Source organism: Chamaea fasciata, unplaced genomic scaffold (genome assembly GCF_029207755.1).
Source record: "Chamaea fasciata isolate MVZ Bird 193981 ecotype frontalis unplaced genomic scaffold, bChaFas1.0.hap1 SCAF_1, whole genome shotgun sequence".
NCBI classification, from domain to species: Eukaryota; Metazoa; Chordata; class Aves; order Passeriformes; family Sylviidae; genus Chamaea; species Chamaea fasciata.
In genome coordinates, this window is record NW_027094086.1 from 57,802,418 (window position 1) to 57,824,792 (window position 22,375).

General features: G+C 35.5%; 1 long non-coding RNA gene across 1 annotated transcript; it reads right to left on the bottom strand.

Annotated features, from left to right (window-relative positions):
* Window positions 1–1,413: 1,413 nt before the first annotated feature.
* LOC136302235 (uncharacterized) lies at window positions 1,414–22,153 on the bottom strand. The gene is made up of 4 exons (XR_010724023.1): window positions 21,968–22,153; window positions 7,205–7,400; window positions 5,691–5,819; window positions 1,414–2,113 (listed from the first exon to the last, which is right to left on the bottom strand). It is a non-coding gene; the product is annotated as an uncharacterized lncRNA (long non-coding RNA).
* Between the last annotated feature and the right edge of the window lie 222 nt (window positions 22,154–22,375).

Sequence of the window (22,375 nt, forward strand, 5' to 3'; positions counted from 1 at the left end):
TACTCTTAAAACAACGTAGAGGTGGAATCACCTTTAGGGTGTTTAAAATATTTTCTTTTTCTCTTTTATGGAAGAAAAGTATTTAAGAAAGAAAAAAGTGTATTATTTATAACACTAGAGTAGATTATGGCAGAAAATGCATTTGAATGAGCTATGGAACAGTTGAAATAATATTGAGAGAATGGAAAATTTCTTTTTGGCCAGTAATGATATTAATAACAGTTGTGATACTACAAAAAAGCCCCAAACACTTCTGAGGAGACATGTGGAATAAAAGGTACAGTATTTACTATCTGAACCAAAGAGTGTTATATTTATCACTGAATAAAATGCTATATCAAGAAGCAAATGCAAAGAGCCTTACAGTAAATGGAAGACATTTGTGAAGCATTTGATTTGCTCTGTCATTCATAAAGAGTGATGAGAAAAGAAACCTTTTTTCAGGCATGGTCATCTGATTTCCTTCTCTTTCCTGTACCCTTAGAGTTTCTAGATTATTTGGTAACTCCCACCCCTTCCCTGCACACATACACTCATTTCTGAATATCTTAAGTAGAAGGAAATAGCATCTGCCCTAAATGACCAGGCTGGGAAACGTATTATTCAATTTCCTGAGACCTCAGCTTCTCTGATAAGGCTCTGATTACAGAGCAGTGTTGGTCAGAGTTGCCTGGCAAAATGGCACAACAGGGCTTCCACTACAAAAATGTGTTTACAAAAGGTCTAAAAAAGACAGATTTCAGGAAGTCAGTCCCATTTCTAGCCAGCATGCCAGGCTCAAAATGATCCAAGGCAGGAGAGCCCAAAACAGTCCAGGCCAGGAAGAGAGAGTTTCAGAGCTGCAAACTGCCCAAAGACCCCTAACATTGAAGCTCTCCATTCCTCTCAAGAGTGACTTGTCCATATAACTTTGACAGTAGCATCTTCCCATTCTCCAAAGGCAGGAGAAAGAGAACACCAAACATTAACAAATTCAGTGATGAATTTGAAGTCAAAACTGACATCATTCAGTTGGTTAGTCAAATTTTTATTACTCATTGTGGACCAAGTGCTAACTTTATGCTAAGCATCTCCGAAAGACAGCTAAGTTAAAAAACCTACCCATTGACTCTGACAGAGTTTCTAGAACTCAAAAATGTTACTGAAGTATTCCTTTGGAAAGATATTCTAATAGCCTGAAGTTTGAGAGAACTTTAAGATATTAACCATGAAAGAAGGAAGGAGTTCTGAAAGTAGAAGGTGCTGATGGTGATCAGTTCTTTTGCAGTTAAACACATTACCTACTCTGGAGGAGTCAAAGTTCAAAATAATGAAGCTTATGATGGCCCTAAGAAAAGAGAAAGTTTTGAAGACACAAAAGTCATAACGTTACCGTTTGCAATTTTATTTGTAAATTATCCACAATACCAAATAATTGATTTGCTTGGAAATGTACACATAACGAAAATTTCCTCATTCTCTTTTTAGCACCTTTTCTCTCATCAACTTGTCAAGAATGTAGGTACGGAACATTTAATAATTATAAAAGTGACTCTTTGCATAATATTCCTATGCTACAAAGAGAGACCTCAAATTTGACCCTCCTCTTCTCCCCCTTCTTCAATATTTTGTATTCTCTTTTATCTCTTTTCTATTTGTGTCTGTGATCAGCACTTTATCTCTCTGTCAGATCCTTCTGAGGCTGCAGAAACTTTTTTCCTGAGTAACAGACTGAAAATGACTGAGACCTTCCTCAACTAAGCACACATTTAGATGCTGGAATCTTGTGAACATTATGCTTGTCAGATTTGCTTGTCAGATATCATCCTCATCAAACGTATGCTCTCTCACATAGTTAATCCTCTGTAACTCACTAAAGAGTTTAGTCCATATATTTTGAACTGATTTCACTCTTTTTTAAAGAAAGAGGGAAAACAAGAGATTTCCTACTGCTCATCTATTCCCCCACATTATTTGTATTCTACTCCAACAGTTTTAGGAAAAAAAAGGATTCCTAGGTAGTTGATTTAATCTATTTGATAGAAACAATGTATTGTGAGGATGTATCAGGTCTAGCTGAGATGGAGTTCCTTTTCTTCAGAGCAGCTTTTGTGGTGCTGGTTTAGATTTAAGGCTGAAACAAGACAGATAGAAAACTTGTTTAGCTTTTGCTAGACAGCATTTGTATCAAGACCCTTGCTTTTTCAGTCTGCCCTAACACAGTGAATAGTATGGGGCTCATGCAGGAGATTGCAGGGGAACATATGACACAAATTAACCAGAGATATCACATGCTGGATAATGGCAGGTTAAGCAAAAAAAGGGAAAAGAAGAGAGTTTAGGGAGATAAGCCACCTTTTGCCTAGCAAAAGGCTAGGTGTTGGTCTACCTTGATTTTACTCTTTTTCCCTCTTCCCTATCCCACTGAGGGTGGGGGAGTGACTTGTGTGGTGCTGAGCTGCCCACCTGTGTTAACCCACAACACGGGGACCAGGAGAAAGAAGGCTGCTCGAGATATGGCAATTCCCTCCATTTAAAGATATAGGAAAGAAATATATTTAAATGTGCCATTAAAGGAAACAAACAACTACTATTTCAGTAATGCAGCCATGATGGAAATTTCTCATTTCAGTCCAGCCCACAAGGGGACTTGTTTTCTTGCTGAACTCCGTCAGAAATACATTAAGGAACATCATTGACCCTATGGTCACACATACTTTGTTCTTTCCTCTTTTATCTATGAAAAATATTAACATGTGTAATGCTAATGAATAAAAAAAATCAGCCCCTTTAAATTTTGCTTTGTGTTTTGAAAATGAGACAGAGTGACAGCTACATAGGAATTTATGCTATATCCTGAAGTCATTTTCATAATCAACAACAATTCAAAGAGAACAGAACTTACAATACCAAATTTGATTAGTATTTTATTAATTTAATGAGGTGAATTAGCAGATGACATGCAGCCTTCCTGATGGGGTTCTATGAACATGCCAATACAATTCCAAATTTCCTATATTACACAAGCAAAATCCGTTTTTATAAGCAGTCACCAACATGTATTTGACTTCAGCTCCTCTGGCATACTCTCCTAGTAGTATTCTCATCTCATGTGGCCAAGAAGGCCACTGGCATCCTGGCCTGTAGCAAAAAATTCTGTGGCCAGTAGGACCAGGGCAGAGACCATCCCACTCTACTCAATACTGAAGAGGTCACACCTCAAATCTTGTGTTCAGTTTTCAGTCACTCACTGCAAGAAAGTATTTGAGATGCTGGAGTGTTTCCAGAGAAGGGCAACAGAGCTGGTGAAGGTTCTGGAGTACAGATTATACAATGAACAGCTGAGGGAGCTGGGGTTGCTCAGTCAGGAGAAAAAGAGGCTCAGGGGACACCTGCTTGTCCTCTACAGCTGCCTGAAAGGAGGGTGTAGCCAGGTGGGGGTACCAAGTGACAGGATAAAGGTTACACCAGAGGAGGTTTAGACTGGATATTAGGAATAATTTCATCACCTAAAGGGTGGTGAAGCTGCCCAGGGAAGTAGTGAAATCATCATCGCTGGAGCACTCCAAAGGTTTGTGAACATGGCACTTGGGGGCACGGTTTTGGGGTGAACACAGCAATGCTGGGTTAATGGTTTAGCTTAGAGGTCTTTTCCAAACTTATTAATTCTATGATTCTGTGATTTTACACATTTTGACAAAAAACTCCTCTCTCCTTCATGCTATGGACAATCAAACAAAGAATGCTCTCCTAGGAACTGTATTCAGTAGATTCTTTACAGATGAAAGTCTCTATCAATAGACTTTTTAAAAATGCTATTAATACTCAATTTAAAGAGTGTATCCATATTAACAACTCTGCAACAAGGTGAAAACAGTACACAAGTTGGATTGTATCTCTTTTCCACAACTCTCAATTTTGACCAGCAGCTAAATACCTAGTTATTATTTTGTTTTCAAGATCTTAAAGCACTTATCAAATGTTCATTAGTAAACAATTCCCCACCCCCACATTCCTGTCTCAGTGGATTAATATATGCATATTAATTTTGATATATAGATAATACGTTCATTTGTGTAATATACACGTACTAATACACATATTACTATTTCTACTGAAAGCTAGACTACAGCATAATACAAATGACAAATGTGATTGTCATCATAAAAAAAAAAAAAAGAGCAACAGAAAAAAGCTTTGGATCATTGACACTGTGATCAGCACTTTCAAGGTAAAAATAATTTGTAACAGACAAACTTACAAGATCTTCAGTGAAAGAAAAAAAAAAAAAGAGAAAAAAATCCAAAGAGACATCTTACTCTTAAGCAGCACCTTGTAGGTCTCATGAGACCGTGATGATATGGTCATTACATGTAATAAAAGCACTAAGTGTGGGATTTTGTACAATATAAAGTAAACATCATTAATAAATATTTTATAATGCTGGATATTAGCTCACTCAAATGAGTACTTCCTTAAATTCACAGCAGTTATTTTCTGAAATTACTTTTTGCCTATAAGAAAGCATTTGTGGAGTCTAGATTCCAGAGGGGAAGTATGACTGTTTTGGCCTCTCCCTTCATCTCTTATTTTCTGTTCCCACTCTTCGAATTGTATTTCATTCTTTCAGATGTGTCAGGACTATTTTGTTTTAAATTACTCAATTTTTACTTTTCTTATCATATGGAATTAGACATGGTTTAAAATTACATGTACTGGAAGAGATCTAATTCTGAAGAGGAATCATCTGTAAAATAAACTTTTATACTTACTCTATACAAAACTAATTTAGTTAATGAAGATATCAATAGAAAAAATCTTTCATAAAAACAGATTAGATGTCAACCTTCAGGTCTCATACAGATCCAAAATTCCACAATTTTAATGGATAGTTGCCTTCAAAGGTGCTGCTGTTACATTTGCACACAGCCACGCATTTTTGCTTTGCTGCATTTTTATTAATATAGGGACAATGTGTTGTTAAGAGTTCTACTTATGAACTCTTTTGTAGATGCTAAACATTTCATTACAAAATTATCTAGAGTCCTGTTTCAGTGAAGGGTCTCAGATGATGTGTCTGGACATCATTTGCCTTGAGATTTCACAAGATGGAGGAACTACCAGCTCTTCATTTCCAAGACAGTTAACTAAGTGAAAGAAATTGATATGTAGTGCTTCTCCCTGCTCACCTAAACAATATACGGACACCTGTATGCCAATAGAATTAACTTCCTAAATAACAGAATTTGAAGACCTAGTCTGGTCACAGTGTACACCATTCATTTTCAGCTGCGACATCAGAGGGAAATCAAGATTTTTCTTCCTTTTGGTCTACTAGATAAAGAAAAATGCCTGAAGGAGCTTTGACCCTCTGGTTTGATTTTTAAGAAATCCAAATAACCACAAGGAGCAGATTGGTTTTATGCTGACTTTGTCCAGCTATTCCTGGTTGGGAAAACCATGGTGATCCAACATGCTGATAAAAAGAGAGCTATACTCTTTCAGTTTAAAGAGTGGAAGAATACTTTAGTTTGTCCTATCTATATTTCAGAAATGTGTTCTGAAATATAAATAAACATTCTTTGAATGTATTGCTTTCAATCAAGTTTTGCCTTCTAATATCAAACTTCTTGCTGAGTGGACAATTTCAGTTCTTATGCAGAACTCAATGGTGTCATCTGCATTTACAGAATAATGGATTACTCACTTACCAGTGACCAGCCTCATTCATGTTCATTTAATGTCGAGTTAAAAGCAAATTTTCCAGATAAGTGGAAGCTGCAACTGCCAGAGCTGAAAATCCTGGGAGCATTACACACCAAGTGTTACCACAGCACTCCCTGCCAAAAACAGTGCAATATTTGTGTCCATTCATATCTGTTAGAAGCTAAAGACAGAGCACAGCAAATTCTTATTCCTCAGAGAACATTACCTCATCAATTATTTCTAGGAGACTTTCATATCAGTTACATTTTGTGTCGATCAAGATTCTTAAATTAAAAAGATCCAGATAATCTGTGGACACAGCCAAGCTGAGACTAGCTGCTCATGAATATATTACTTAATAGTCATCCCTCTCCAGCAACTACTTTGCTTTTGTTATGCAGCTTAGGTATCTGTGCTATAATCTATTGGATAGCAACACACATTCAGGAATACGCTAGTGGATCATTAGAGAATATTAAACACAAGAGTAACCAAGTTCAGTAAATGAACTGGCCCAGATTTCCCCTTCATAGCTCAATTTGGATAAACACTAAAAGTAGTTCAAGGAGAAAGGAGCTGTGGTTTCCACAATACCGCAGTAGATTAAATTGCTGCAGATGATTGAATATACATGAAAATTCTCAAAAAAGAGAAAATTAGGTGCTGTATGAGAATGCTTTTTAATTTCTAAGCATGGTTCAACTTTTTAACCCTGAAAATTTGCTGTAAAAGGCATAAAAGTTACAGGGTAGACCATGTAAGTAAGCCATAAAAGAGCTTCCTCTACTGTAACTCCTTGAAGGAAGTGTAACAGCAAAATTTACATGTTCTTGCACAAATGAGCACAATGGCTTTCTTTGTGTTGTGGGGCAAATAAGATGTGATGAATTCCCACAAAGGAAAATGCAAACTTCTACATCTGAAATAGAAAAAACCCAAGCAAGGGCAACAGCAGAGAGTTGTATCAACAAAACTATAGCCTGCTTGAGTATGGCTGGCTGCATGCAAGTAGCTTTGCAAGTGTTCCACAGGAGATTTCTTCTAAACCTATTCTTCCCTATATTCCATTTTCACTGTATTTATCATAGTAGGATGAGGAGTTAGTGGTATTTTCTTCCAGAACGGAGGCTGTGTCTTCCCCCTGGAGCTTTCATCCTGCTCTTGGGTGTGTGATATGGCATCAGTTCAATCCCAGGACAGCAAAGGATCACACTTGTAATTGCTAAGATGGAACAGAAGAATGCTTCCCTCCAGAGGGTTCAGTTTTTCTCTCCTAGATTCGCATTCAGGTTTTATTTGTTTTTCAAAATGACTGTGATGATTCTTACTAGTCATCATATAATGCAACATCAAGGGACATAGGAAATTAATTTTCAGTGTCAGAAAAATGAATGAATTAGGTAGCTGTGAAATCTGTGAGGAGAAACTGGCTCATAAATTATCTTTTTATGAAAACAACCATGCACTGATCCAATAGCCAGGCTGAAGTTAGGTAGGTGATAGAGAAAAAAAACTCAACTGCATCCACAGAAGTTGGAATAGGGTGAATGTAGCATCAACAGATGCCTCAGCAGCTTCAATAATTCTTCTCACAAAAGTGCATAGACTGTCACAGCTCTATCGCAGAGACCAGCATGTCCAAGATGTTCTGACTCACTGAATATTCCTCTTCAGTTGTCAGAGTAGAGATTGCTCCCTTCCAGAATTTGTAAACTCTGTGGAAGAGGCATATGACAAAAAGTCTTAAACTCACATTAGGCTCTCATTTCTACCTTTTGTCGTCTTGGTACAGCCCAGCAAACACATAAAAGAATTTCTAAAAAAAGAGAAAATATTTGGACTTTGAATGCCAGTAGACTCAAATGCAAGACAAAGCTTTAAATGAACAAATAGATGATATCTTAGTGCAAAGATCCCCAAAGAAATCTCCATGGCATTAACAGCACACATTTCGGGGCTAAAATCTTTTTGTCATCTTGTATAGCCCACGCCACTCTGAGTAATACATCCAGAAACCAACATTTCATGTTTAGTAAAACAGTTTTAAGTTCTTCAGAGGTATTCATACCACTCAGCTCAGCACACATAAAAAAGTATTTACAAAAAGAGACCAGTCTCCCTTTAGACCTAAGAGAAAGGAGGTCTCAGAAGTCTCAGTCTTTGAGACAGGAACTCACTCAAGGAGCCCACCAATCACCATGACTAGACTCCTTATGGATACATCACAAGTCAGTAACAACTGAGAAATATCTTATTTTGAATCAACTAAAAAACTAAGCAACAGATTATTTCTGGGAAAAGACCCGTTTTTGCTTTGAAAAATATGGCCCTCTGCAGTTTCACATTTCTCATTATCCTTGCCACTCTATCTAAACTTAGTAAAAATTCTAGTCTAGAATGTCACACATTAAAATGTGTAACAAATATTTTGTATTTATAGATTCATGTAACACACTTACTAAAGCTGCCAGAAATCTCTCAAAAAAGACCAGCCCTTGTTAGAAGATTTGCATATATAGCAGTGGACTGTTTAAGTTTTCAAAATCAGATCATTGTGTTGTTAAGTACTCATGGATCCAGATCATGAACTAAAGTCTACATCTAGCTTACTACAGAGAGAGCTTTTCCTCAGTGTATTTCTGTGACTGAATATAGTGTTTGACTTCATGCAATATTTTTCAAAGGCTTTGTATGATCTCCAGCAAAAATATTTCCATGGCATCAATGCCAAAAATAGTTGACTTCTACAGGGAAAATTATAAGTTGGAAACTCACAAGTGCTGATACTTTAAATTGATTTCAACCATGCAGATAGGATACTTTAGAAAAAAAACCACACACCATCTTCTAAGCTTTTTCTAAATTATACATAATTACACATGGACAGCCTTTTAAGGAATGCATTATTAATTTGTTAGGTAATCTATTTTACTAATGTTGGTAATAAAGACTTGCAACAATCTCATGTACATACAACATAATTAAGTTAAGCTCATCAGAATAATAGTTTTAAAGATCATTTTATAAGCAGCAGTGTGAAAATCGCTAGGGCAATAGGACTAACCCAATAGCAACAGATCAGACAAACAAAGAAAATCTCCACAGGACATAGCAACAAGCTTATGCTATTGTTTCTGGAGACTTATCAGTGTGCCTCACTGATATCTAAGGCAACAGAACTGTCAACTCTTTTGGAAGCTGAGACTGTAAGATCTACTAATGTATTTTGTATGAGGAGAGGATCCCCAGCCTCACACTTCCTTCTCAGAACGGCACCAAGTTTGGAGGTGGGGGTGGTAAGAAGTTTCAGATAGGAATGATCATCTAGGATTTTCAGGAAATAGATTCATACCTAGAATACCTGTGTAGTGCCAGCTTTTTTTTGAAGAAAAAAAACAGCTAAAATATATTGTTGCTACTTGTATAAAAATACTAGATCAAGCAAGAATCATAAAGTTCACGAAGTGAACTTATTAAAAAAAATAAAAAAATTATATAAAAACAAAAAACTGTCAAAAAATTATTTTTGTATTAATTTTTCTACACATGACCTGCTCCTTAGACTTTAGTTCCAACATAAGCAAGGACTGAACATAAACAATGGCAAGGGTATAGTCAAACTGGTAACAGAGCTGACATGAAGAATTGTGAAGACAATGAAGAAACCCGATGTAGACAGTCACTGCCAATTTTTGCTCAGGCATCAGCAACTTCCTAAACTCTGGCTCTGACCCTGCCATGTGAGAACCTCATTGGATTATCTAGAGGAAAATGGAAGCAAGTTAAACTGGTCAGTCTCTGGGATTATGACAAGTCAAAAAAAAAAAAAACCCACAAAAAAAAACCACCCCAAAAAACCAAAACAATAAAACCCTGTAGTACATGCATAGAAACAAGAGAATTACAAGCAATTTTTCTTTTCAGGAAAAGCTATTCTGCCAGAATTACTCAGACCACTTTTTAATTCCTAACTCCCAAGTTAGGTACCTGGGAGTACTCCACCTCCCTCATCTCTTGTAACTAACTTGTTTTCTTTGAAAGGCAAAGAGGGAAGAGAATAAACAAAATAAACACCACAGTAAGTTGACAATGTTCTGTCAAGAGCAGTAATAAACATGTTACCACCTGAGATGCACAGTCACAATCCAACTTTCTACTGATTTTATTGGCTGTTGTGTCACAACTCTAAAGAGGAATAAAGGATTGATTCCCCTTCTTACCGCCACACCAAAGTACTGAAGTCTGTTTTAACTGAATATTCAGTAAGCTGGGGGTTGCTGGGGTGGTTCTTTTTGGGGGTGGATTTTGATTTTTTTTTTCTTTAAGAAATATAAAAGATTCTATTTGTAGTTATTTTTAAATTTGAAAATATTCAAATATTCAAATGTAAGATTTTATGATTATATTTAAATCCAACTAATATGCATGTAATAGAAGAAAACATATCAAAATTTAATACACAAAAAGGAAAATCTCACTAGGATTAAGGAAATAATCAATTTAGTAATATACATACAAACAGTATTTCCTAGTCAAGTAGATATTTAAAGCAATACGATTTTTTTCCTCCTTTTTAGTTATAAATATTTACATAATGCTGCAGATGTTGGTTTTAGTTTCTTTGTCCCAATCAACCCAGAGTCTGAAGAATCCAGCTGAATTAAATGTATGTATAAAGATTGCTTCTTCCATAAAATTGAATTCTAAATCTACCAGTGGCTGTTTAGAGAAAAACTCCAGTTCTCCAGTTTTCAGTGTGGGGAATTTCTTTTTCTCTTTGGTTGTTGTTGCCTTTTTTTTTTTTTTTTTTTTTTTTTTTTTTTTTAAGTATTGAAACCCCAAATACTGGTGGGGGTGTTTTGGCTAATATTTCACAAACCTATCAGCCCTGATGAAACATAAGTAGTTCTGTCTTGGCATTATGGGAAATGAATAGAATACTGTATTGGGTTGAGGCAAGGAGAGGAAGGAACACAACAGTATTCCTTGAAATTTATAACAGTGGCAAATCCTGAAAGTGGTTTAGGGTTATACATAACAAGGTCATAACCAAATCTTTTCAGGTTATACAGTTCCCAAATACATGGCTTTTATTTCTGAACGACTTTGCAGATGTGATAGCTAGGCTCTTATGCATGGACAGAGAAATAATTAGTTTTCTGACGTATGACATTTTATTTTGGACATAATTTTATAGACTCCTTCTTTCAGTACAAAAGTAAGTTCTGAAGTACAAAACTTTTGTTGTTTTTTAATGTCTAATAAAAACTCATACATTAAGTGAAATTTAGGAATTTAAACACACTTTATTTCTGTCATGTGAGAAGGTCTAGAGTCAACACTTATAAATCTACCCCTCTATGAAAGACAGGATGGCTGGGGGGTAGGACATAAAAGCACAGACACTTTTAATGAATTTACTGGAATATGTTTCATTTTAGTTGTAAATAGTTGAAGTAAAAAGAAGCAAAAAACAAGTAGTACAGATTTAAGCAGGTGAATATGCATCATTTTCTAGCCTTCAGAAAAACATCCTTGTAATGTACAAAGGTCCTAATTCTGTACTGCTTGTGGTACTAGACACAGAAGAGTTCACCAGGACAAAAAAGTTTAAATTTTACATACCATCTCTCAGGATTCTTGAAAGCTAACTGAGAAGTAGAATTGAAACGGGGCACCACTATGGAACACTGCAAGCATCACTTGAAGGAAATGTGTGCACAGCACTTAAGCTACCATTGATCTTTCCTCGCCCACTTTTATAAAAGAAGGGTATCCAGAACAGATACACTCTAGTAAAGCATTACAGCAAATACACTGGATCAGGTAGAGATGTTTCAAAAAAGGCAGAAAGTCATAACAGTAGTTTGACCTTATCACAGTGTATCTTTCTCAATATAACTTTTTATACTTTCGTCTTTTCAGCTTTCTCTTACTTGTTTGCTTGGGATTTTTAATTAACTTTCCACTAGCACAAAAGTTGCAGTATCTTTCCTGCAGCCTCAGCAAGGATCATTTTTGTCAGGGTCTGTTTGTTGATTTTCTTTCTTTCCTCTTGGGATTTTTTTTGTTGTTGTTATTGTTTTGGTTTGGTTTTTTTTTCGTTGGCTTTTTTGGGGGCTGTTTTGGGGGTTTGGGGTTATTTTGGGGGGAGGGGCATTTTTTTTTTTCTTTTTTGTGGCTTTTGGAAGGGGGGTTCATTTGTTTTGTTTTTGGGACTTTGCTGAAAGGGAGGGATTCATGGAGTGGTGATTTGCTTAGCTTTGTTTTTCAAATGTAAAATTGTCCTCTGGAGCTTCAGGCCCAAACAGAAACTTATGAAGATTACTGACCTTTTGCATCAGTTTCTCAAGCACCAACAGTGTTAAGACACCAGCTTGCTGTGAGCTTTAACAAACCAAGAACTAGAAGCAACCTCCGGCTCTGATTTAGCACAAGAGTATTTGCCTTGGCCTTATCAAAACTCTGGTCTTTCACTAACATTTTACACAATAAAGTAGATCTCTTTAGCAAAATCTAAAAAAAACCCTAAACCAACCAAACAAAAAAAAAAAAAAAAAAAAAAAAAACAAAAACCCCAATCGCCTAATTTCTGTTTCTATAAGGAAATAATGAAGTGTCCCACATAAGTATCCAGGTTGGCAACATTAGCATAAAGCACAATGTCTCTGCACATACTTGGGGTTATCTATACTCCTCTAATCTGATTTCCATGGTGATTTATGCTTACATTTCCCACAGTACCTACTGAGTAAAAAGATGATGCCTTGCATTGGTCTAAAGTGTGAAAACACAGTATATCATTCTTTCTACACAATGTTCACAGATATGAGGTCTGTGCTATACTCTACACTGAGCATGAAGAAGCAAGATTCTAGACGTCTAGCAAGGTCTGAAAACAAATCAGGTTTTTTTATTCCAGAAACATTAACACCAAATAATTCCTGAGTCTGAAGTGGTGACAAACAGGAACACTGCCAGAAGTTGAGACAGACCTTTGTGAAGGCTGGCAAAAGAATTCTGGGGTCTTTTATGCCAGTGCCAAAAGATCTAGGATCTCATCAGATATAATCTGCCACCTCTTCTGACAGTGCAGTGTTGTGTTCCTCAAGATACACAGAACTGTCTGAAATATCTACAATTCTTTAAGACTAACAGTTGCACAGTACATTGATAACACTTCTACTAATATAATTCCCCTTATCTAATTTAAAATCACAAAAGGGTTGAGTTTGGAAAAACCTTCCTGAAATTGCCTAATCCTGTGTTCATGCTCAAAGAAGTGTACACTGCAACTGGCTGATTAGAGCCTGTCCAGTCAGGTTTTGACCTTCTCCAAGGGTGGACACTTCATAAGCTTTCTGGAAAACTTGTTCCAGTGTTTCACCATCCTCTCTTTTCAAGCTGAATAATCCCAGCTCTCAGCCTCTCAACCTTGTGTAGGATGCTCCAAGTATCATATCTGTAGTCGTTTATTGGACCCAGTCCAGTATTTCGTGCCTCTTATACCAGAGTGCAATACTAGACATGACACTTCAAATGTGGTCTCTACAATCTAAGAAGAGAGGCAGGAACACCTCCCAGCTTCCCACAGCCTACTGAAATGTTTTTCCCAATGCAGTTTAGGACACGTCTCACTGTCAACCCATTTTTCCACTGTGACTCCCCAGGTCCTTTTCCACAAAATTGTATCCCAGGCACTTAACCATCAGCCATTTTGGTGCATGGAATAATCCTCCCCTGGTGCAGGACTTGGATAAACTTTGTAAGTTTTGCATTTTCCAGTGTCCCTAGTGTGTTGAAGTCCCTCTGAATAGAGATATAGCAATCTAGTCTATCAATTACTCCTCACAGTTTTGGATCAGCAACCTGATATCCATCAAGTGCAAAATAAAAAACATGAGCATCAAGGGAAAAAAAGGCTGTGTAACATTTGAGAACCTACATGCACAATTTTGTTACCTTCTGTGACTTTCACTGAACAGAAATTTGCAATTAAAAGCATCAACTTCACACACTTTCTTTACCTTGTAACAGAAAAACTTACAAAATATTTGCAATATAGTACAGCAAAATCAGCAACCTTACCCAGGGAAGTAAGCACCAGTAGTATGTGAGTGAATAGGGTTTTTTTGCAGTGATCCACAACATCCACATGATTAAACAGAGGCACCTACACACTTTAATCAATTTCAGCTAAGTAGCTAGCCACAAGACATCTAGAGTATTTATCTGTCCAAAGATAAATACGGATCAAATAACATTCGTACTTTATAACTAAAATAGCTACAAACACATCAGGTGATTAAACCAATATACCAACTTTGCATTTCTAATAATACTTTTCCTCTCCAACACCAAAATGTAGTTTGCTGTCTTTCCAAAGAATCAGAAATCTACTTCTCAAACTAAATTAATGGCCATGAGCTCACTAGAGTAATCATCAGAGAGAATTCTCATTCAGCCATGTCGCACATATGGATAAGGTCTGATTGCACAAACTCTACTAGAAGTAATTACTCTGATTCAAAAACAATAGCAAGAATGCTGTTAATCATTCTATTGTCTGAAACACCATTTGGTAACAATCAAGGGAAAAGACAAGTGCAGAAAAATTATGGAAGGAACAATGATATTTATTAAGCATATACTAGTCACCAACAAGCAATGCTTTTTCTGATAGCACAAATGTTTAAATCTGTGTAGTCACACAACACTTACAGAACAATATACCTTATTGGCAAATAAAACCTGAGTATTATGAGAAGATCCTATGCTTCTAAAAAATACCTCTTTTAAAAAAGCCCAAAAGAAACAATAAGAGCATAATGAGGAATAGTGCCACTTTATTTAACAACAGAAATGGAAATAACACTTCTGTGGTGCTTGAATAGCTGTCAACAGAAAACACTAAAAAAACCCTACATCAAAGCCATTTTTTATAATTTAAGTCCAACCAAATTCAATTCTTTCTGTATTTTTAAAAAATCTACTATGAAACAAAATATTTAGGGTGGTGTTCTTCACATGAAGTGCCCCATTTGACCTGAGATTGCTTCAATATTTATTGAAATAAAATTAAATGTTAACCTTACAGGGCAAGGGGTGGGGTGGAGGTAGGAGAAATTTTACAAAAATCCTAAGGGAAAGGAAAGAAATCAAGTTAGATAAGGACTCAGTGTTAAGGATCACCTAAATATAGCAAATAAGTTTGAAGCAACCTTAACCAAAAGAGCTTTGTATCCCAGCTTCTCACCTGGTGATTGTTTTCCTTGTTCACCATACTTCTGAAGAATTTCATTTCTGCTATTGATTTTATCAGTAAAATATTAGACTAAGAAAGACTCACCTTTAGCATTTCACTCACTTCTCAAAGAGAGAGAAGTGAAAAGTCTGTATTAAAGTAACCAAATTCTTATACAGAATGCAAAGAGACTTAGATAAAGCCTGAAAACAGAAGAGTTTACCTAATTCCAGTGGGAATCTGTAGTAATAATCCTGCTCATATCCCCAACATTTTTTAATATATGTCTTGCATGAAAAATTAATTCTGCTTTCTACCTGTCCCCTCAAATATGCAAGTATTTGATTTTTCTGACTAAGCTTTAGCTATATACTTTCTGATTGATTAAAAAAAATCCCAATTATGTGGTTTGTAGCTTTTTATTTTGTAAATTGATCCCAGAGACATAAATGCACCAAAGTGTACTACTTATTGAAGGAAATAACTTCAAAATTGAGCAAGTAATTTACGACAGATAGTTTGTTAAATAGGGGTCTGCTTTTAACAGACTTCAGAACACTCATTGTTTTCTGGGAATGAGGCTATGTGTGTATTTACCAAGACAAACCCACAGACATATTTACTCATTCTGCATATTTGAATAATATAAATTATTCCAAAAACATTACAAACACTCCCCAAAATAACCAAGAGAGATTTCAGGGAGACTTTTCTCTCTGCTGTCTAACAGGATATCTGACAGTTTTCAAATTATTAAGTAAATTTGTGTACCATCAAAAAAAACCACACTTTTTTTTTTATTTTACAGATTGTTTAGAATCTTAAAAAAAAAATCAAAACAACTAAAAATCCTCAAAAAGAAACAAAGTCCAACCCACAAAACCACACCCAAAAAAACCTCAGTCTTTCTAAGATCTTAATAAATTAGACATCAAGTATCAAATTTGTCTTGAACCTTGCAGAATGAAAATGATTCCATCTGGTCTTTCCTATGTAGTTCAATACTAATGATGTAGTAAAATTGGATTCACTTTGACATTCTTTATTTTTGGAAGTACTTTCATAATAAGGTCAGGTAACCTTTAAGAGTGTCTTAAAATGCAGTTTATATCTATATTGAACCGTTTGGAATATCAGGGATTCAACTCTGTATTTTATTTTATTGTACTCAAAAAGCATGTATTTCTGTGTGCACGCATGCATGCTGCAGAATCTTCATGTCTTACCAGTTTGAGTCAGGAGATTCTTTCAGTCTACCTTTCTCCTCCACACTGTTCCTAATTTCTCCTTTTCCCAAACTGAATCAACTTCTTAGATAACTCTGAATAGTGTTGGTTTAATTCCAGGGTATAATGAACAGAGGAAGTTGGCTGAAGTATCTTCAACCGCACAAGTCCTTGTCCAGTAGTAATATTCTTAGACTTGAATGAGGTTTTGAGAATATAGACAAGAGAAAGCTTTAGATAGTTGGTTTATTGTCCATAGTCATTTGGTGAGAGGTACCTTACTTTGTAACTGACCTGAGAGGTTACATTTGTTCTCTCATGTTCCATATAAATACATTATTATTAAAGCTTAAGTAAAAACTTTTCAAATTTGAGGGTACCCACCAGGTTAGATAGAATTTTAAGTTCACTAGCATCCTATTCTCACTTTTTCCTGAACTTTTGCATTAACCTGAGAGAATAATTTATACTTAGTTAGCCTTGGTTCAGTGCAAAATTACAACAGTAGCGCCAACCTCTCTTGACCATTCTAAGATTACACAGTTCAAGGGGAGACTTCATAATGAATTTCATTATAAAAATGTAAAGTATTATCCAGATATTCCCTTGAATCATCACTGAAGAATAGCTTTCTTAAATACCCTTTAGTATAGACTTGGTAATAATCTTGATTACATAAAAATTCAATCATAACCCCCCAATAGTATTTCCCTGCAAGTAGATGACCTTTTTTCTAAGTTCTGTCTCAAAGACAGTGGCCCCCAGCATGACCAGGAATATAAATAGAGGGGAAAAAAAAGACTTGTTTATTTGCAATAAACAAAGGAAAAAAAACTTGTTTATTTGCAATAACAATCAGAAGTGCTTAGCCAAGATAAAGGCCAGCATACATGTGATTTTCCACTAGCAAAGTACATTGGAAGCACCTTGCCCCCACAGGGGATCAGAAACAGAAAAATCAAAGACTTGGCTTGACATAAGTAAAAAACAATTTAGAAACTAGAAGCACAAGTTATTCTTTTGAGATTGTCTAAGAGCAAAGGCCATCCTCTGGAATACTGAGGTTTTAATTTGAGCTTTTGAAGTAATCTATTGTTTTTTTCTCCAATTTACAATAGCTCTAAGTCCAAGTCTGGCACCTCCTTTCATTTAAGGTTGAAGAATCTAGTTTGGTAATAACACACAGTGTTTGACACTCACAGTTTTGTGACTGTGCAAAGATGAAGCCTTTAATCTTTGAAGTCTCTGCACTGTCACAAAGTTATACTGAGACAGTAGCAGGAAAAGGAGACAAAAAAAAAAAAAAAAGAAAAGGGGAAAAGAAAAGCAAACAGAAGGAAAACATGGAAAATAGTAAGGAAATATGGAAACGGATTGGCTGAATAACAGAACGAGGAAAGAAATTTCAATGCAATAAAGTTAAAAAGAGGGAAAAATACTTCTCTTATCATTGTGAGAACCTGTTGGAGATCAGAAATGTTTATTATTCTGGCAGCCAATGATTATGAATAGCATTCAGGCAGGAACTTCAGCAAAACAAAATCTAGGGAGATGCTCTATTCAAAACAATCTGGATCATATAAATGCTCAGGAAAGCTTGCAAACATGAACTGCTAAATTTATGAATAAAATATGCGAAAGTTTATTTCAAGTAATATATTAAAAGAAAATATATCACTGATTAACTCTTTAACTATATTTTAAAGATTAATATCTTGCTGCTTAGAACTCCAAAATTTAATTAAATATGCTGATAAATTTTACTTTACTTTTTAAGTGTTGAGGTAATAAACCACATTAGTTTAAAATGCTAAATGCATAAATGGAACAGACTGATTGTCCACTGGATCCAGAAAATAAACTGGTTCCCCTTAATGTCTAGAAGAAAGGCTTTAAAGACCAAGATTTCAATCCTCTGAATAGTGACATAGTTGCCATCTGAGCAATGTGATACTGAAAGCCAGATGAACTTTTGTAAACTGATTCAGCATCTTCTAATATGCAGTAAACAAGACCAAAGAGATTAAATTCTTTCTACATAAAATTCTCTCTTCCTTTACCAACTATGCTTCAAAAAAGAAAAAAAAAATCATCTACTCAATAAAGAAGTCTATCTATATACATCTAAATAGTCAAGTTTGAATGAAGTGAGTAACACCAAGCTTTTGACATGGACGTCAGATGGAAAAGACAATAGCATGTCTCAAACAGAAAACACTAGTCCAGCTGGGATATGTTTTACTCTGTATTGGGAACATTTTTTGTTAACCACTACATCTAAGTTGTCTTTTTAATGAATAGTTGATCGCATATAAAAGGAGATGGAATGGACAGATTGGTAAAATAAATAAGAACTAGAACATCTATGGCATTTTGTTCATTTTTGAAAAGATGACAGTGAAGTTGCTTTTGGTCACACTGTAAATGCAAATTCCCCTAGAGCTTCCTGGAGAAGGCAAAAGAAACTCCTTATGATCAAATCCATCAACCTGTGTTCATAAATATCTACTGAAAATTAAAATGTTGACTGGTAAAAAATATTCATCAGCAGAAGGTTAATATTTTCTTTCATCGATATTTCTCAATTTAATTGTAAACTAAAAGTCTTATTAGGCATACCCAGCAGTAAACTGATAATACCATCTAAATGCTCTACAGATGTCTCTAACTGGAAGCATAAAATTTTAATAGTCACTTTCTTCAGTATTTAAAGACTATATTGTTATCAACATATTTTTCATAAAGGAAGTCATGCACTTCTGTCAGTTATATTTATTACACCAAGGAACACTTTATTACAATAATGCAGATATCTTCATTCCACAAACCCCAAAGGTACTTAAAGCTAGGATTTTATTACTTGTGCCTGAGGCCAAACAAAGCTATAAACCTGCTACATTCTAATTCAAATACTGCTGGTGGGGCTTGCATTTTCTGTTCCATAAATTACAATACAATGTAATCAAACACATGCAGAAATGGTAGTCATAGAAACAGTCTTTCCAATTCACAAAATTTTAGGACAAATGAAAAAAACACCCCTGATTTATGAACAATTATTTTTACTCTGTACTAACTTATTTTCCCTCAAAAGGAATTTATGTTAATATTATTCCAGCAGTGTGGGATATTGAATGCCCTTGAAGTGCTGCTCACACTATTTACCATTGTGACACCTATTCTGTTTCCATCTTAACAAGGTGCACCGTCAATTGCATTGGCTCTGTGTTTTGAACAGGCTAACATGACCAAGTGCTTCATGCAGTAGTGGTGTATTCAGACATTAAATGCATCACAATTGGTGTCTACAGTGGTATCGCTTTTTTTAAAATGAGAGCACACGTAGCACTTGGAAAGCACTTGGATTAGAAGAATCAAAAGAACAGGAAGCTCTCCAGTACCTTATGATACTTGAAGCCATAAAAAATTTTAAATCATAAACAGTGGAATTCCCACAGCATTACATAAAGCACACAAGTTCTTATATCCAAAAAGACTTTATATTTTTCTTAAGAGTTCTGTTGAAATTTTGTAGTATTTGGTAGCACTTATAAGTCAAAAAATTATACATTGCTTTACTAGCATTTTGCTTCTAGAAGCTTTTTAGCAGTGGTTTTTAATTCATTTGAACATACTTTTGAAAAATCTTATTATTTAATATTATCTTGGTAAGGCACCAGAGGGTCACAGCCTAGTTTGGGATTTTACACGTATTCCACAGACATGTAAAATGGCAATCTGAGACACATCAGGGTTTTATTACATGTACAGAACTTGACTGGAGTTATATAGTGTGATCCTGACTTTTCCACACCTGTCACAGAGATATCAGTTGTTCTTCCTGTAACCTATCAGGAAGCCTAGACTGCTTTATAAACTTTCCTTGTCACCTTCACGGTTGCCGAAAGAATAGAAAACAAAGATATGGTTGTGTTGGTGAGGAGGACTTCTCTGACAGGTTTTCTGTTACTAAAGCAACAGGGAATGGACAAAAGAAGGAACACAGAGGACAATTACTCTTCAGAGTGTTTTACGAAGCCAAGTTTTAACGTAGAAAAAGAGAAACCACACGTCCGGAGAGGGCATAAATCGATGTTTATTCCTGAATGCAGAAGTAAAGTACTTTTCCTTTGAGTAAAGTACCAGGACTACACGTGCTCTCAGAACAAGTGAACAAAGACAAGTTTCTAGCACTTAGCTGTTTTCCAAAGCAGGAACCATCCTTCATTCATTCATTAGTGTTCCTGGAACTTTAAAATGCAGGCTACAATAGAATCAACAAGCATTAATAAGAAACATCACCCAACCCAAGATAATTCATTTCCAAACAGAAAACACATCCTCAAAAGGGAATCTGACTTAGAATCAGCATATTAAAAGCAACAGAACAGAGAATGTGCCAGCTGTCAGTTAGAAGTTGTGCCAACTCTCAAGAAAATATGCAGCATTTTTCTACACACACACAAATGCTTAAAGTTACAGAACAAAAGTTGACAAGTCCTAAGAAATAACGTGCATACATATGTGAAAAAAATTCCAGCTCTCCAAAGTAGGTTCAATGAGTTCACATGGCACACCAGGGTCAGGGTAAGCAACAATGTGGTTTTCCTTAAAGAATATAAGAAGGCATAGAATTTTGAATTCAGACTACACAGAAAAAAAAATTCCACATCATACTCTTAAGTCCTTGTCCCTGCTATCAATCAGATCATCTATTTCTCTGCTGCACAAGTCTCCTCTATTTCGTGCACCCAGGTTTCTTTCTGAGAGAAACCAGAGCACAGGGATCAATGAGTAAGCCGTGCCTAGTTTTTATTTCTGCATGGAGCTGGAAAACAGCTAATTCTACTAACTCCACAGCTGGGGAATTTAGTCACCAACACCCCAGTTCAACTAATAAATAGAAACCACAGCTTAATCTTAATTTCTAAATTCCCCTTCAGACATAGAACTGGTGCCAAGTAAAGAATGTCACATGCAGCATGTAAGGGATGCTCAACAACTTATTATAGAATAGGTAAAGATTAATCTTTCTGTGTCCTATTCTTGTCTTGGCAAGGCCCAGCAGCTAACAAATGTTCCTAGATTTTTGATCCTATGGTTTCTCATGTTAGTAATGCTGATAAGATTGCTAGTAGATGCTTTTGACCACTCTGACAGTATTGTTCGTTGTGGGCTATGATTTTCTCTTATATTTCCTTATTTTTCACCACCACCACTACTGTATATAAGGACACCAGGGATTATTTCCAGAAGTGGAGGTAGTTAGGCAGTGGCTTAAATTCCCATTTTATTTTTCTTAGCTATAAGTGTACACAGTTCCATATATTTTTTTTCCAGCATATTCATTATTTTGTGCCATCATTATTGCAAGATATTTCTTAGGGTAAAAATTGCTTTTAGGTAATATGCCCTCATACATAATGTGATTTTTATGAACATATATCTAATTCTAAACCTTAAATAGGCAAACTAAGTCATAATTCAGGAAGACAAGCTTATGTTCTTGAGGAAAGGAAAGAGTTTATAAAATTAACACTGGCTTACTAGCATTTGAAAACAGCTCTAATTATGCCAAACATTTTGAAAACATCAAAACTGTTGTTTTGGTTAAAAAACACAAAACATAAAGAAGAACAATGCCTCGTCCATTGACTTTTTTTGTAAAAGAATTTCTGAATAATTATATACAGTTAAAAAGCATTTGGAAAAAAAATAAAGCAGGCAGATCACAACAAATCACCATTCCAAGACTACAATTATTGTAAGTACTTGCATAGGGAAGTATCATTACAAATATCATAATTCTCACCTTCTCTTCCTTCTAACTGCAGTATGCAAAATAGTTTCATAGAAAAAGCCACACAGTAATAATATTCTCATAACAATTTCAAGTCTATTCAAGTTTTTTGCTTGCCGTGGTCTTTGAGCTTTATTTTTTAAATATCATTATTTTTTTCTACCAAGCCTCAAGGAGTCATTTATTCAGACTTATAACCTTTTGTCTGACTTTTTCTTTGGGCCTTCTCCACAGCTTCATTATTTAACTATTCACAGCTGCAATCTAGCTAGCTGAGTACAGCATTAACTCATTACTGGCCAGCAGCTCAGAGCAAACTCCTACCTGTTGTCACATGCATATTATCATCTTTGCTAGTGTTCTGGTGCATTTTAGAACAAATGCTGGTATCTTAGTAAAAAAACATGTATTGTGTATTCC